The sequence below is a fragment of the Bidens hawaiensis genome, unplaced genomic scaffold (assembly GCF_021521415.1).
Source record: "Bidens hawaiensis isolate Kalapana, Puna unplaced genomic scaffold, B.hawaiensis_p1.1 tig00008893_1, whole genome shotgun sequence".
NCBI lineage: Eukaryota > Viridiplantae > Streptophyta > Magnoliopsida > Asterales > Asteraceae > Bidens > Bidens hawaiensis.
In genome coordinates this window covers 545063-561438 of record NW_027491644.1, presented here as the reverse complement: position 1 = coordinate 561438, position 16376 = coordinate 545063, and the positions used below count along the sequence as shown (strand labels likewise).

At 36.7% G+C, this 16376-nt stretch overlaps 1 long non-coding RNA gene across 1 annotated transcript in view; it reads right to left on the bottom strand.

The window, feature by feature from the left end:
- The window catches only part of LOC143530292 (uncharacterized), a 41773-nt gene extending 31105 nt beyond the window's left edge, over positions 1-10668 (bottom strand). The window contains exon 1 of the long non-coding RNA XR_013134831.1: positions 10398-10668. This is a non-coding gene — a long non-coding RNA (uncharacterized LOC143530292). The remainder of the gene's footprint in view (positions 1-10397) is intronic.
- Between the last annotated feature and the right edge of the window lie 5708 nt (positions 10669-16376).

Sequence of the window (16376 nt, the reverse complement as noted above, 5' to 3'; positions counted from 1 at the left end):
CATTTCCTTCAGTTCCTCCCAGGTCTTGTGAAGAGCAACTTCTCGCCCCAAGGTCTTCACTTGAAGCTTCCACCAAGACGAAGCTGCTTCTTGGAACATGCAGGTCGCGTAAAGGACCTTCTGGTTCTCACTACATCTGCTAACGGAGAGAACTGTCTCCATCTTGTCAATCCAGTTGTAGAGCCCAATGGCCCCTTCGGTACCCTTGAATGGCCAAGGCCTACAGGCCATAAATGTCTTATAGGAGCACCCTTTGTCCAAGGCTCCTGATTCGGGTTCTGGGGTCTCGTTCTGACGACCCTGACTTGATTCGGCCTTGCTGGCCTCATGTGTCGCGATCGCCTGCGCGATTATTTCCGCGAGTTCCTCGGGTGTCATGGTGATTCCCTTGGCTTTAGTTGGAGGCATTCTCGCTTTAAAAGGGAATGAAAATATATCAAACTTAGCGCATGTACTCTGAGCACATAATGTTCTTTATCTTTATTCACTAGACACTGTGTGACCCGTGTTCCTAAGTGTGTGTATAGTTTCTTTTGAAAATATTTTCTTTGAAAAATATTTCATGCGATTCCCCAACGGTTATAGTCTAGGTTAAAACTTCTTTTCCTAGTTCGCTATAACCAGTGCTCTGATACCAATCTGTCACACCCGGCCCTGAACGGTGGAAACAGCCGGGCGCGCGCGAGCGGGGATTGATACTTAAGCACGGGCCATTGCAAACATTCAAGATAAGATTTTCATTGCGCATGAAATGTTTAATACAAATACATTACATTGTTTAAAAATTACATAAAATCATCCAAGTATAAAAAAACTGTTGAAGATTTCCACGCCATATCCCTTTGCGCGGCGAGAACAACCACGCGCATCGAAGGGATAGAACTAAAATCTTCCAAAAAGCTAGTTTTAGATGTTCAGCGTGAGGTGCTCTAAGTGTGACTCCATGCGCTACCTAGTTATCTCCTGAAAGACACGTAAAACATTTGAATCAGTATAAACTGGGTGAGTTCACAAGTTTTAGTAACTTGATAAATCGTATCGCGTCATAGTCTTGGCGAAAATCATATTAAAACACATTTCTGATTTCATGTCTAAACATATGCTTGATACACCGTATGAAAACATAGATCTGACAACATGTTTCTGTTAAGACCGTTCCGCGGGTTACGCGCGAACGTTTCTGGAAAACGTACTCGTCTATGCAAAGTGGCGCTGCCACTACGAGCTAAAATAGTGTAATACCGTCCCGCGGGTTGCGCGTGGACATTTCTGAAAAGTCGTGCTCGTCCATGCAAAGTGGCGCTGCCACTACGAGCTAATAATACTGTAATACCGTCCCGCGGGTTACGCGTGGACGTTGTGCCGGAAAACAAGGCGCTCGTCCATGCAAAGAGGTGCGACCCCTACGAGCGGGCTCAATCCCATAGTACTGCCCCATGACCATACTAGGCACTCGTCCATGCAAAGAGGTGCGACCCCTACGAGTGGGTGGATCAAACCAGCAGTCCCTACCCTTAGAGTTCCAATGGTAAAGTGATCACTTACTCGAGTTCTGGCGCACATACATCGTAAACCATAGATAACCGTTTGCATTGCTCATCATGAAACATAATTTAAACACAATCGTTTACATAACTTGTAAGTATACCATGATAAATCGTAATTTAAGCACGTGTCCCTCGCCCCGAAAACAGTTTAAAAACAGTGAAAATAGTGAAAATAGGGGCTGTGAGACTCACCTGTGGTTCTTGTTAAGGGATTAATCGAGATTCGGGTTTTCTTGGTGTTGGCCTTTGAATTGAAGGTCTAGAATACGATTAAATAACAAGAAGTATATATATTAAGATCAAGAAATAGGAGAATATAAGGGTTGGAAAGTAGATCTCAAGGTTATAATCTCGGCTTACCTAGTAACAGGATCGGAAATGAAAACAACGGATTCTTGGGAGATGATTAGTGCAAGTTTGCAGTTCTTAAGAGAGAAGTTTGAAGTGTGTTTTGGGTGATAATTTAGGTTACATATTTATAGGCAAACTCAAGGGAACACAATCCCTTGCTTTAGGGGATTGTAATCTTTTCATATCTAGGTGTAATGATGATAAAGTATGGAAATTATTATTATTTATTTAAAAGTGGAGTAGTGGATAAAAGATTTTGATTTGATTTGGTCAGGACATGCAGGTCTGGGGTTGGTGAGAATAGGGTGGCTGACAGTTGACTTTTCGTGTTACAGTGTGCTTTTTCAGGTACTTTTGTCAGTGTACAGTAAAAAGTGGAAAATCTCTGAAACACGCTACTGTTTCCTTTTGGGCGGGAGTAATCTCCTTACATCTGGAGAATAGACTAAGTGTTCTGCGCGTATTACTTTGTGCGCATAGCTTTCTGCGTGAAGGACATTTCTTTGCTGCGGGTAGGTACGTAACCTTCTCGCAGTCAGGGACATTGAGTTTCATTTGTAGATTCTCCAGGTGGTCTTGGTATTTCAACATAGTGATCAGTCATGTTGAAGTCAATTCCATCTTGGAGCTTCAGACAAACTAGCTCTCAATGTTCCCGCCATGCGGGGAGGTTAGTTCCCTTCCGCACGCGCATAAACGATTTAGGATGCACCCGCCTTAGCATCATGCGGGATGGTCAACCCATTAGACAACATAACGTTAAGTTACATGAAAACATAAAGCCAAAACATTCGCGCATGGCGCATATAACATATGCCCACGCAGGTTCTTACATCGCGCGCTCGCGCAGGGCGCACATAACGTGCCCGCGCTGACTCTAACATAGCGCGCTCGCGCAGGGCGAACATAACAATTGCCCGCGCTGATTCTAATATAGCGCGCATAATATTTACAATCACCTAATTATTAGGTTGATTACTTAGTTTATAGGATTGGGAAATTACCGGGTGTCACATTTCCCCCCTGTTAAGAGAATTTCGTCCCGAAATTTAGGAGACGTTGCTGGCAGAAGCCATGCTCTGAAAGAGGTGTGGGTATTTCATGCGCATCTGGTCTTCTCTTTCCCAAGTGAATTCAGGCCCACGCCTCGAGTTCCATTGAACCTTTACTAACTTGATTCTGCTTCTGCGTAACTTTTGTTCTTTCCAATCGGTCACTGCTATGGGTTCTTCTACGAAGTGCAGTTGTTTGTCGATGTGAATTTCTTCCAACGGCAAAATCAACGTTTCGTCAGATAAGCACTTTTTGAGGTTGGATACATGGAACGTATCATGAACTCCACCGAGTTCGGCGGGTAAACGGAGTTTATAAGCAACCGGACCGATCCTTTCCAGGATCTCAAATGGTCCAATGTAGCGCGGATTCAACTTTCCTCGCTTGCCGAAACGGGGGACTCCTTTCCATGGAGAGACTTTCAAAAGTACTTTATCCCCTACTTGAAACTCCAACAGTTTCCTTCGCACATCTGCGTAGCTCTTTTGTCTGTCGCGCGCTGTCTTAAGGCGATCCCGTATTTGAAAAATCTTGTCTGTTGTTTCTTGGATCAATTCTGGACCAGTCATTTGCTTGTCACCCACTTCAGCCCAGCACAGTGGGGATCTACACTTGCGCCCATACAAAGCTTCAAACGGCGCAGCCTTGAGGCTTGTGTGATAACTGTTGTTGTAAGAATGATCGAGTATTTTAGGGTATTCAATAAAAACCCTAATTGGTTTTTTTTAGTTGATTATTTAATTCATTTACAAAAACCTAATTGGTTTTAAATGATTATTTAATTCATTAATGAGATTTTATCTCATTCGTTAAGGAAATATGGTGATTTGTTAATTTTGGTTTAACGAATGTCATGCCATTCGTCATTTATACATAACGAATGACCTCATTCGTTATAAAAGAAATTCGCTTCCGCTGAGCCTATAACGAATGGAAGACATTCGCTTAAACAGTTGACGAATGGAATGTTAATTTATCATTCGTTAAGTTTTAACGAATGAGAATCAGATTCGTTATATGTTTAACGAATAAGATTACTTAATTTAACGAATAAGGACATTCGTTAGTTCAAATTTGAACGAGCGACCTTGATTCGCGTGAAATTATTGAAGGGATTATAATCCCGATGAAGAAGAATGGAGTTCTCATTCTTCCAAATCCTATTTCATCGAAATACAGAGGAAAACTCTTGAAAAATTTTCAAAACTTCCTGTACTCAATATTATTCAGATTGACTGATTGATTGTTTGACTATAGGTAATGGTGATCACAGGGATATCAGATTCTTAGAATATCTTTCATGGTTTAGGGCTTAATTGATTGATTAGTTAAACTGATATAAACGCAACAGTTATCAACTCAAAAACTATCAATTTTAATGATTTTAGTGATCGATAATCATGTTTTACTATATTAAACAAGTTTTCGAGTATGTCATTTGAGTTTGATTTTGTAAATGATAATGAAGTTAACTGGTTTATTGAAGATGTCTGTCGTCTTTGACTGAATAAGAGTCAAATTTCCTTGTATTTTGACCTTTGATAAGTCAAAGGTTAATGTACTAAACAGATTCGCTATGAGTTAACGAATGATCATCCCATTCGCTAAGGTAGCGAATATGTTATCAAATTTGTTAAATATAACGAATGTGAATTTAACGTAATAAATATTTAACGAATAGACTGATTCGTTACACCTAACGAATGTATTGGATTTGTTAAAAATAGATTTATACGAATAAGACATTCATTTATGTATCTAGATCGTTCAGAATCCTATTCCCGAGCAACAACCAGATGTTGTTCCCGAACAACAACCTGAAGTTCAGGCTCCAGTGCAAGATGATGAACCTGAATAAGCTCCTGTACTGTTATCGTGGGATAAAAAGCACAACATCTGTGCCTTTTTACAAGACAATTTCTAAGACTCACCAATCTTTGGCGGAATGATCAACTTTCTATTGCATTCCAGAATCTACAAGGCGATATCTACACATGCTTTGGTCTACCAAAGTATTATTCGTGCCTTTTGGAATACCGCCACATTCAATGAGAAAGAGAATCAGATTGAGGCGAAGATTCAAGAGAAACGAGTGGTGATTGATGTGGGTGTGATTCGTGATGTGTTGGGATTCAGGGATACGGTAGATGATCGGCGTAAGTTCAATAAGAGTTTGATTCGTGGGTTGTTTAGGAGGATTAAATACAAGGGGGACTTGGATAAGTCTATGTATAACAAGGCGAACTTATGCGAACAGTACAAGTATTGGATGAATGTGCTGATACACTGCCTTGGTGGTAGAAAGGGTGGCTATGACGAATGCCTGGTGATGTTGCAATCTTCTTTCGTTGCTCTTGTGCTCAACAAACCGTTCAATTTCTCTGAACTGGTTTTCTATCACTTGAAGGAGAATTGATGTGCTAAAAGTAGTTTAATAATTATTAACTAAATTAACTAAAAATAAACACTAAGTAATACTCTAGACTCTCTAAAACTCGACTAAACTACTAACCGGCAAGTGAACCGATCGACTCTAGTAAAGCTAAGTAAGTCCGGATATCGAACCCACGAGACTCTCTAAATTATGTTTATTAGCTAATTAGACTCGACTACAAACACGACTTATTAATTTATATTTGTTTGGGGGGTTTTTATTTAAAATACTAATTTAATAATATAATTAAAAACTAATTAAGAAAGAAAGTAATTTAAACGAAAACAAAGTTTGTTATGAAAATAAGATGATGATGAGAAAACTACCACGGCTAGACTCCCTTAAATTTCAGTAATGACTTGACTCGGGAAAATATTTAGTTATGGACTGGGATAATAAAATAGACACTTAAAAGAAAACCCGAATAGTACCCTGACCCTTCTTAAAAGAACACCTATGGATTTCTAACAAGTTTTAACGCACACCAGTATTAAAAATCAAGTTCGCTTACGGTCACCAATTGTTTATAATTTAGTTCCTTTATACGAAATCCTACCTTACAGTGCGGAAATCAAAGGCAATTTACTATACTTAATTGATTTGATAAACAATAATAAATAATCAACCCTAGACGGACTCCTCGAAGAACTAAATCTAACAAGATTAAATAGTAAAGACTTATCAATAACCTAGCACTTTACAGATTTTAGGTTAGCAGTACACTTAGGTTTATTTGACAATATTATTCCTATGATCTTATCATGACATCAATCATAAAATAGTCAAAAACACAAAGTAATTTACCTAATAGCAATCCTATCATATGACAAACAATAATCAAGGAAAACTATGGAATAAAACTCATCAAACAATCCTAAGCATTCATACGCATCAATTAATTATAAGCAAATCTTTTACTAAATCATAAATACCATAATGTAAATAAATCCCAAGTCAAAACAAAACATCAAAGTAGGTTCATCATAACCTATGCGGTCTAAGGTTTTAGCCAACAACCATACTCAAGAATAAAAGAAAGTAAATAGGTTCAAATAATAAATTCATAGCGAAAGTAATAAACTCAAACCGAATAATAATGATTCTTGGATGAGTTAGTGTAGAACCCAAACGCTTTTTGCTCAGACCAAAGGTTTGCTTCACTCTTCTTTCTTTTTTCTTGCTTTGCCTTATGTCGAAACCCCTCCTGGTCGAACCCTCTATTCACGGCTCCTGTTTTCTTTTTTTTTTCTCTTCTTTTTGTCCGTGTCTCTGATTGCCGTCCCCTCTGAAGTTCTATGTCTTTTCTTTTCATTGTATATATTTATACTCTTATTAATAACTTCATCTCCAAGAAATACCCTTTCTCTATATGTGGCCCACTAAAAGAAACTATATGTGGGTTTCTAAATTCTTTTGTGACGAACCCAATACATGATCAACTCAATTCCAAACCCAAATTTATCTTTGCTTTAATACTTCTTTTCTTATAGCCCACAAATACAATGTAGATTCCTGTAAGAATCAAACACAAATTCTATAGTTTCCATTTATAATTTAAAATATAATATTTGTTTATAAACATAACTTATTACCAATCATCCAAACGTATTGCATTATTATTATTCTTTGTTTTTTTTTAAACAATATATTAATAATGATAATAATAGTATATACTAATAATATTTGATGTCTAGCAATTTGTAAAATACGTTGGACTCTTCACTCGTTGGTCTCAAGTGTAATAAAAGTGTTCTATTTTAGCTCATTGTCTCTCGAAACCATTAAACTCATATATGAACCAAATATTAATAATATTCAATAAAACATGGCTCAAAAGTATCTATAAGTATAGGAAATATTTATATAATAATATTTATAATTTAGACCACATCAAGAATCTCACGAGCAGACATAAGTTCTTAATGTATCTGAGATTTCTGCCGCTTATGATTGATGATCTCCAGCCTACTTTATTTAAAGATCCAGCTGATCTAATGAAGCTGGAACATATGAATGATGAGACGATGAGGCGGTTACTTTCTTACCGTGGTCAAAGTATTCAAAGATCGATCGAGGTACAAGCGGTTGATTGGCCATCTTGCCAATATTGACTATAAAGTTCCATCTCACGATCATTGGTCTCATGATGATTCAGATTCTAAACGTGAGGGTGGTGATGGTGGTGACGATGGTGGAAATGATGGTGGTGATGGTGGTCAGCGGCCGAGTGCCGAGTTAACTTATGCCCAAAAACGCAAGAGAAAGGGTAAAGAGCCGATGGTGGAAAAACCGAAGAAACAACGGGTGAGACGGGGTTTGGGAATTGAAATTCCAAGCCAACCATTTGTGTCTACGAGACCGTTTACATCAGTATCTATTCCTGCTTCCATTCCTATCTCTCCGACTCCACAGATGATTTCGATATCTCCTGCTGTTAAGCGATCTCCTACTCCAGTTCATATGCCAGTATCTCTAGTACCTCCGACCATGAATTTAATGACTACAGCTATGTTGGATCCGTATTTTGGAGATGTATTACATACGGTGCTGGCTCGTATGCCAAGTGCTTAACCGACGACTCCTGCTATTCCAGTCACTCCAACTTCGTTGCCAAGACCTAAGCACTCATTCATGGCTTTCAATCGTCCTAAGGGTCCTATGCAATTTGTCCATCCGAACTTCTATAGTATGTCTTCTCAGGCTCAGATGTTTCATATGCTGAAACTGTTGCATCTACAACAAACTCAGATGCAAGCAAATCGAGCAACCCATGAGCTAGTGCAGTGGAATATGTTTAGGCATATTCAGTTTATGAGAAAGAGAACAGAGAATTAAAGGCCCTGGTTGCTGCTCAGGGGGGTGAGAGTAGACAAGCAAGACGAGACCATCCTCCAACTTACATTCAAAGATGATGAGCTGAAGAAGTTGAGGAATGATGATGAAGATCCGGATGAAGGGGGTGTAGGTGACCAGCAACCGGGCGGTAGTAATACACCGTTGGCAGGTAATCAGGCTGGAACGAGTACTGGTGGAGGTAGTGAGGGTAATAATTTGCAGATTGTGCCATATAAAGACTATACACGAGCTAAGCCGATTGATGTGATACCGGCTAATATGATTTTGTTTGTGTGTATGAACGGGGTTGTATATAGTATGGTCAATGTGGATGAAATCGAAGAGGGTGAGTTTGTTGACCATTCACTAACTAAGGAACAAATTGCCCTGCTTTTTGGATTTGAATGAAGATGAGGTCGAGGAATTGGGAAAGTCAGTTGAGATGGAGATTGAATTTGAGGAAAGTACTAATCCAGGAATTCCATGTGGGAATATGCCTGAGTATGAAGAAGTGGAAGTTGAAGACGTGACTGTTGAAGAATACCCTGATCTTTATACTGATAACAACAATGATTCAGGTATTCCATTCTTTACTACTGAATATTTTGAGACAGCAGAGCAGCGTCTACGTGAAGAAAGAGAGAGGTGGAATAAAGAAGCTGAAACCAGTCATCTATCTGCAAAAGAGAAGAAAAGGAAATGTGCTTTGGATGGTATGTTTGGGCAAGATATAAAGCGTATGAACAAGATGATCGAGACCTTCAGATACAATGAATAGGAGGAAGTCAGACTTGCGAAGCTTCAAGCATCAGTTTACCAGATGAACAAGTACAAGAGTGCTAAAGGTGTAAACGGTGACTTGGTTGCTTGGCAATACGATGCGGAGCTTAAAGTATATATCGTCAAGTGGGAGCATGGTATTTATTATTTTAAGTGTCCTCACGATATTTTGACTATGCCGAGATGGGATGTGAGAACCTTAGCCAACCGACCGTTTGTTAATCGGGGAAAAGATCAATGGGCTGAGTGGTTCTATGATCATCTGCAACATGATAACAGATTTGGGTTCAAGTTTTTCAAGCCGCAGGTGCCGATACACATATACATTGATGAGATTGATCCTCGCACTGGCTGAAGAAAGATGATCTTGCAAGTCAAGCCGCCGAAGACAATGAAGAGGGCACCAATGAAGATCTCCGCTTAGATTCTATTCACCACGTTCAACAGATGGTACTACGATAATCGGACGGGTGAAGCAGTAATCGTATTGGATACCGGATCAAACACGAGTGTATCCATGTGATCGATCCGATGTGGCTCGTTAACTTATCAGAGTCTGATAATGATGCGTTATTTCATAATCAGATCCGATTTGCTAACGTAAGCGATTATGATCTTGCAATGCAATTTCAGCGTGTTGTTCGTGTCTGTTATGCATTCAAGATTCATAGTTGTACTGACTGGAAGACGAAGATGTTCCAGTAGTAATGTATAAAGAGCTCGAGACGAGGGGGAGTTTGTTGATACACGACTTGGGCGTCTCGGTCTTTATTATATTACTTGATAATGTATGGGGTATTTTGGTAATAACCCCATTCGCTCTATTGTAAGCCTATTCGTTACCCCGTAACCAATAAGCCGCATTCGTTATAAATGTAAGCCATATTTGTTAACCATGTTTAACGAATGTGACCACGAATGAAGGGCAATTCGTTAGAGACTAATGTAACACGAATGAGGTTGTTCATTCGTTAGTGTTAATGTAACTAATGACACATTCGTTAAGGTTTAAGTTAACGAATTTGTCATCTCCTATATACAGATGTAACATTATCAGTAAAGTAATCGAAGCTTTTATTATTCACTCTGCACCTCGTTACTCTGCCAAAATTATCTCTGAACATACAAACACACACTAACAGTATTCCTCGCCTTAATCGTATCGTTTACACTATGAATATTACGATGTCATCATTGATCTAGATCCTCAAGTGCTCTCCCATAAATTTTAAGTTCTGTTTTGGTTTTGCATGTAACAAAAACTGAAAATAAAACCGAGCCGAATTCATTGACATTTTATCTCATATTTAACTTTCATAATATACAAAATAAAAGAACTTTTTACCATCGCAAACGAATAACATTTGCAAAACTAAATGAGAAGTATTTAAAACTACCTTGGCCAATGGACTGAGAAGATGGTCCGGTCACGGTAACAAGATATAATACAAAGGTGACACTTGTAAAAACAAACTTAATACGTCATATAACATAAAAAATGAACATTTTTAAGCGATCATTCCTGCAAGTAACAATCCTATCTCAACAATTATTAAGTTGCTAAATTGTCAAAAGTACAAAATGGCCTAAACCTGGTATTAACTGAATCAAAATAACCATTTATCGCCCGAACCAAAATTACTATTTTCAAAAAACAGTTGCAGCCCAAACCCAAAACAAATGTGGAGTAGATGTTGTAATTAATGTCGGGTATGTTTACAAACTTAATCATTAAATATATCTAAAAGTGTCATATAACACATTTAATTTACAATTTGTAACAAAAACATCAAATCATTAATATATAAAAACTGTCATATAATAAAGTAAATATACCATTTCTAAAACAAACGAAAGTAGCCCTATTAGCACAGTAGAAGTTAAATTGACTTTAAATATAGATTTGAGGGAAATTAGGGTTGAATCCAACTAAATCACATACTATGGCTACCATTGCCTGAATCTAAAGATTCGTACATGGAATGTTTATTATGATTTGAATTTAGGAAATAGGATGTGTGCAAGTTCCCTAATTTATCAAATCAAATGAGTATCTAGATATATTTTGACCTTTAGTTAGTTTTTCACTTAAAAGACACCAGGTAACGGCTTCAAAGGTTGCAAAAGGATCTTTTTGCAAAAGGGGTATTTTTGTAAAAATATGTATTTGATTAAAGTAAAAGTGTCTGCAGTTCTGAATGTTCGTACTTGAGACATTCGAGGTCTCGAATGTGGGTCTTGTTAGATGCACAACCGTGTACAATTCAGTAATGGCAGTCTCCTCGGTCAACGGGCGAGCCTGTTCAATGTAAAGCACAAGGATCAAAGGCAAAATGGTGAACGGGCCAAAACATTTTCGGGTCGTGCAGGTCAGGCTAACACACCTACATTTTTCCATACCCATTCAGTAAGATTTTGTTGGCCCTTTGGCCGGGTTACACAAACCGCTTTTCGTTCTGTAATTAGCTCAACCAGCACAATCCTGAATGTATACAAAAATGAGGGTCATGTTAAGCTAGACTTTCTAACCCACAAACACAAGTACATAACCCCTTTAACAATACCTTTTTATTTAAAATAAAATAAATTCATGTGACACCTCAGTGAAGGTTTTGCTTACGTTTTTGTAATATTCGTTACTTTTCAAATCCGAAAATCCGACCCATTTCAAATTTTTTGTTTTGTTTATATATATATATATATATATATATATATATATAATAATGTTCTCAAGTTTCGTTCATGTGAAATTCGTTAATGTTTTTGAAATTGCATTTGTATTCGTTAAACTGACTCATTTGTCGTTTTAATGTGTTCTTGTTCATCGTTAATCGTTAATATTATATTTCTGATAATTTATGATTATTGTTCGTTCGTTTTCTATTCGTTTTAATTAGTTAACGAAACTCCAAGGATTTAAAGTTTATGTTTAATCAATTTCCAAACTATACAGGTTAATACGAAAATTATCGAAGCTTTATAATTTATATTCCAAGTTTTATTTTAATCCAAAGTACATTTTTTATTTAATTATGTCACATTTTTTTACTTAATTAGTTTTAAAAGATGAAGGAAAATGCATTCCTACTATGTTAATTTTGGTCAAAAAATTATTTATGATGATAATAAATTTGTTTGAATATAATTTGTATATTACAACTCAATTTTTATAACCAATTACAAGTTTTGAATAGTATTCATGATCTATTAAGTATTTTGACCAATTTAATCCCATTGAAACACCTCTAGCTCAATTCACTTATAAATAGAGCTTCATTCTTTCTCATTTTCTCACAACTCAATTTACAAAAGATTGTTGTTATTCTCTCATTTTGGTGATTTTCATCTACTTTGATTTATGAAGCCAAACTATGAAGTTCAAGATTTCTTCTTTTATTATCTAAGTTCTTCTTCCGGGTTGTCATGTTTGTAGTTTCTACTTGTTCGGGTCGTTTAGAACTTAATGTTATATTGAAATTTATTTAACATTAGTGTTAGTTCATCAAAAACGAACTTCACTCGCTTATATTATTTATTCTGTTTCATTTAGTTATTTTCTTTATCCAACATCTAAAACTAATTCTTTTCATCTCACTCTCTGAAATATAATACTTTTACCATGTTGGAAACGAAGCCAACCTAAAGTTGGGTTCGGGTCCGACCGGAAATGAACCACTTGCTTAAACTTATTTTGGGCCGTTTCAGATTTTTCTCGAAATGTATGTAACTTATTAATGTGACTAAGATATATTAGAACCAGTTTTTTATTAAACAATTAAAAGCAACCAACTTATAAAGTTTATGACGGAAAGTCTAAAAAGGCAATTATAGAGTAAATATATATTTTTTTTTCTTTTAAAGGTTTAAAACACTAAATAATTAACCATATTCTTTTAAGCCTTCTATTTTCGTCTATTTTCTTGAATCCTATATTGAACCAAGAAATACTTTCTAGGGCCGCTCGTCGAACCGAACTCGTTAGGTTCAGCTCGCTTAAACACATAGTTCGCTTTTACTCGCTTACTTTAACATGTGAGTTTCTCACACTTTTTAACGCTTTTACATTTTGGGGGTAGAATGTATATCCTATTCAAAGCATTTACTTAATTATTCAGTTTCAAACTACAATTCGTATTATGGACTTGTGTGTTTACTTGCTTACTTGCGATGATTTCAATTTCAAGTTGTTGCTTCGATAAGTATGATTATACACCCCCCCCTTTACACTCAGGACCGTCGTGCTATGAGTGGAAAAGGGACCCTCGATCCGAGTACATTGGGGTGTTACCAACTGGAAAGGACCCTTGCATGTGTTTATCTGAGTACGTTGGTTGTTACCAACTGGAAAGTGCCTTAGTTGCGTTTTACACTTGTTCATAGAATTGTATAATTTTCTTTATGTATATATCAAACTTGTGTGATTCTCACCAACTACTTGTTAGTTGACTTTATTTTATATACATGATGCAGGTACAATTATTAGAGGATAACGCTCGAAGAAGACACTAGACTTAGATTATTTTAAACAAATGGTCAAATTGTTTAGTTGTGTTTATTTTTTCTTGTATTTCTTTGTTTTCAAACTTGTTTATTTTAGGTTGAAATTAATTAATGATAATATTATCACTTACTAGTGTCACATGTGTTTTGAGAAATCTGTACATAACACTCGGGCGTTTCCGCTTAAGCCGGGGTGTTAGAGATTGATATCAGAGTCGTGACTATAAGATAGGACATTAAACGTAGTGCCCTAGTTAGTTATAGATTATTTGTTTGTTTGGTTAGGGCTGCATGATTGGAAACTATGTGGGCCCTATGTGATTGTTCAATGCACATGTTATATTAATTTATTGTTGTTGATTCAACTGCGCCTCATTTACACAAGCACACATACAAGTTCAAGGCTTATGCCTAAAACGAAGATTTTCAAACATTTGCGATAATCGATCTTCGGTTTTTTGATATTTCTTCTTCTTAAAGATGGTTCTATGTGGCGTGTATGTAGTAACTGGAAGCGGGACGTGCTTGTTTTCTGAACTCTTAACACAAAGGTTATTGAAACCTAAGAACAAGCAATGCGTACAAATCCCAATCAGACGCGGGGCCCTATTGCTTACCTAGAGAGTTCGGAAAGGTCATGAAACCTATTAGGTCAATACGTACCACACCAAACGCCATACGAATCACAATTTTAAGCTTTCAAATGTGACCGTGTTTTCTTTGTGAAAATAATATGGTTACACTCCTAAGGATGTCATGCAAGTCATAGTGATTCATGCGATGTGTGGCTCCGGTACTCAATGTTTTACATGTGTTTTAACTAAAAGTCTGACAAGTCGTGGTGATACACGAATACCAGCTTTTGGTTCAATATGATTACGCATTTTGGTTTGTGTGCTTTAACTAAAAGTATTGTCAAGTCGTGTGACACGAGGTCGAAGGATCACCAAAAATAAACCAAATACAGTTAATTAGATAGTGTAAATGGGTGTCGAACACGAAGAGTTTGTAGAATATGTGTTACCAAGTAGTTTTATAGATTAACTAAATTTAAACTAAATGAATAAAATAAAATATCAAAGTTTTGGTTGTTTTGTTTGATTAACGAAAATTAACTAAAACACTTAACACTGTTTTTCAATCAAAGATGAGAGGATATGCTCTCCCTCGGTTTCAGGTTTCAATGAATGTTAATGTAAACGTTTAATCTGAGACGAACTATAAAAACATAATTCATGAATATGCAAATGATTGTGGTAATTGAAGACTAAGTACATGGATTAACAAATTAAAGGTTATCACTCAAAAACTAATTAGATTATCCAACCCCGAATTCCACCCGATTAATCCCGATTGCCTATAGCCCCGAGAACTGACGGTTTAGAACACGAATTAAACAAACTAACAACTTATCAATCAATACATAAACATCATAATTATGAAATCAATAATATTAAACTACCCTCTCAGCAATTGCATAAACATTCAATCAACAAACAATATGAAACCGTACAATCCGAGGGAAAACACAAAGGAGATTAGCCAAGCATTGTTTGAGAAATCATCATCACATTAGTTATCATCAACATACGAATTCAAAGCATAAAAATAATGTTTTCCAATCACCAATAATGATTCTCCAGCCTTTCCAATCGTTTTTCAATGTTTATTGATGAAAAGATGCTGAAAGATTAGCCAAAACGGCCAATTAAAGCCAAATTTAGTCAGCTGTTACGATTGGACCGTGGGCCACGGTCCCGTCCTTCTTCCACGGTACGGTGTAGTCTGTTTCTTTTGCTTTAGGTGGACCATGGTCCACGGTATGAACCGTGGGCCACGATGGGGCTGGCTCCCGATTTTCTTGTTTTCTTCATAATCTTCTCATTCCAGCTCCTTTTTCTTCACCGTTTTCGCCTATGGTCTTGTAACGCCGTCCTTTAGCTTTTTAAACCTACAATCACATGATATAGTATAGTAATCCAAGTCCTTGAAATTAAACATAAACACACATGATTTAATTGAAATTACTACACTTAAGGGTGGCTTTATGATCCACCCGTCATCGTGGTGATACACGAATACCCAACTTTCAGTTCGATTTGAGTACGCATTTTGATTTTTGTGTTGGAATATAAAAGCCATGCTATTACATGAATTGTCAAGTTTCAATTCGTTTTCCTTATTTTCATTTATTATTATGGTTTAAAATTGAAAACTCAAAAAGTCATGGTGATACATGAATAGTCAAGCTTCAATTCGTTTACCTTGTTTATATATTCATTCACTATTACGGTTTAGAATTGAAAATTCAAAAAGTCATGGTGATGCATGAATAGTCTATTTTCGATTCGTTTTCTTTACTTGTTTGTATTTATTATTTCTTATGTTTTGAATTGAAAATACGAAAAGTCATGGTGATGCATAAATAGTCGATTTTCAATTCGTTTTCTTTATTTATATAATTTATTGTTATTATGGTTTTAATAAAAAATTCAAAATAGTTATCGTTTTCCTCGACGTTGCCCTCGAAATTCAACCCACAAAATGACAACCCTAATCATCAAGAAATTGACCGTCGTGATCCCGACCATGATAACCCAAAATTCATCACTAACCACAATAATACATTCAAACCCCAATGCTATGTCTAACACAACTCTTGGATACTCAAACATAACCCAACAAAAATACTTACACGGGAACCCATCCTTTGCATAACACGTGTAATTCCACCACTCCGCTACCGCGATGCCAAAATGCTCCAAATTGCGATAATTTCTGCCACCTCATCAACTCTTGCCACGTAACTATGCATACTCGACACCACACATTTATTTCCATGACCTATTACCCAACCATTCATCCCAACCTTCTGC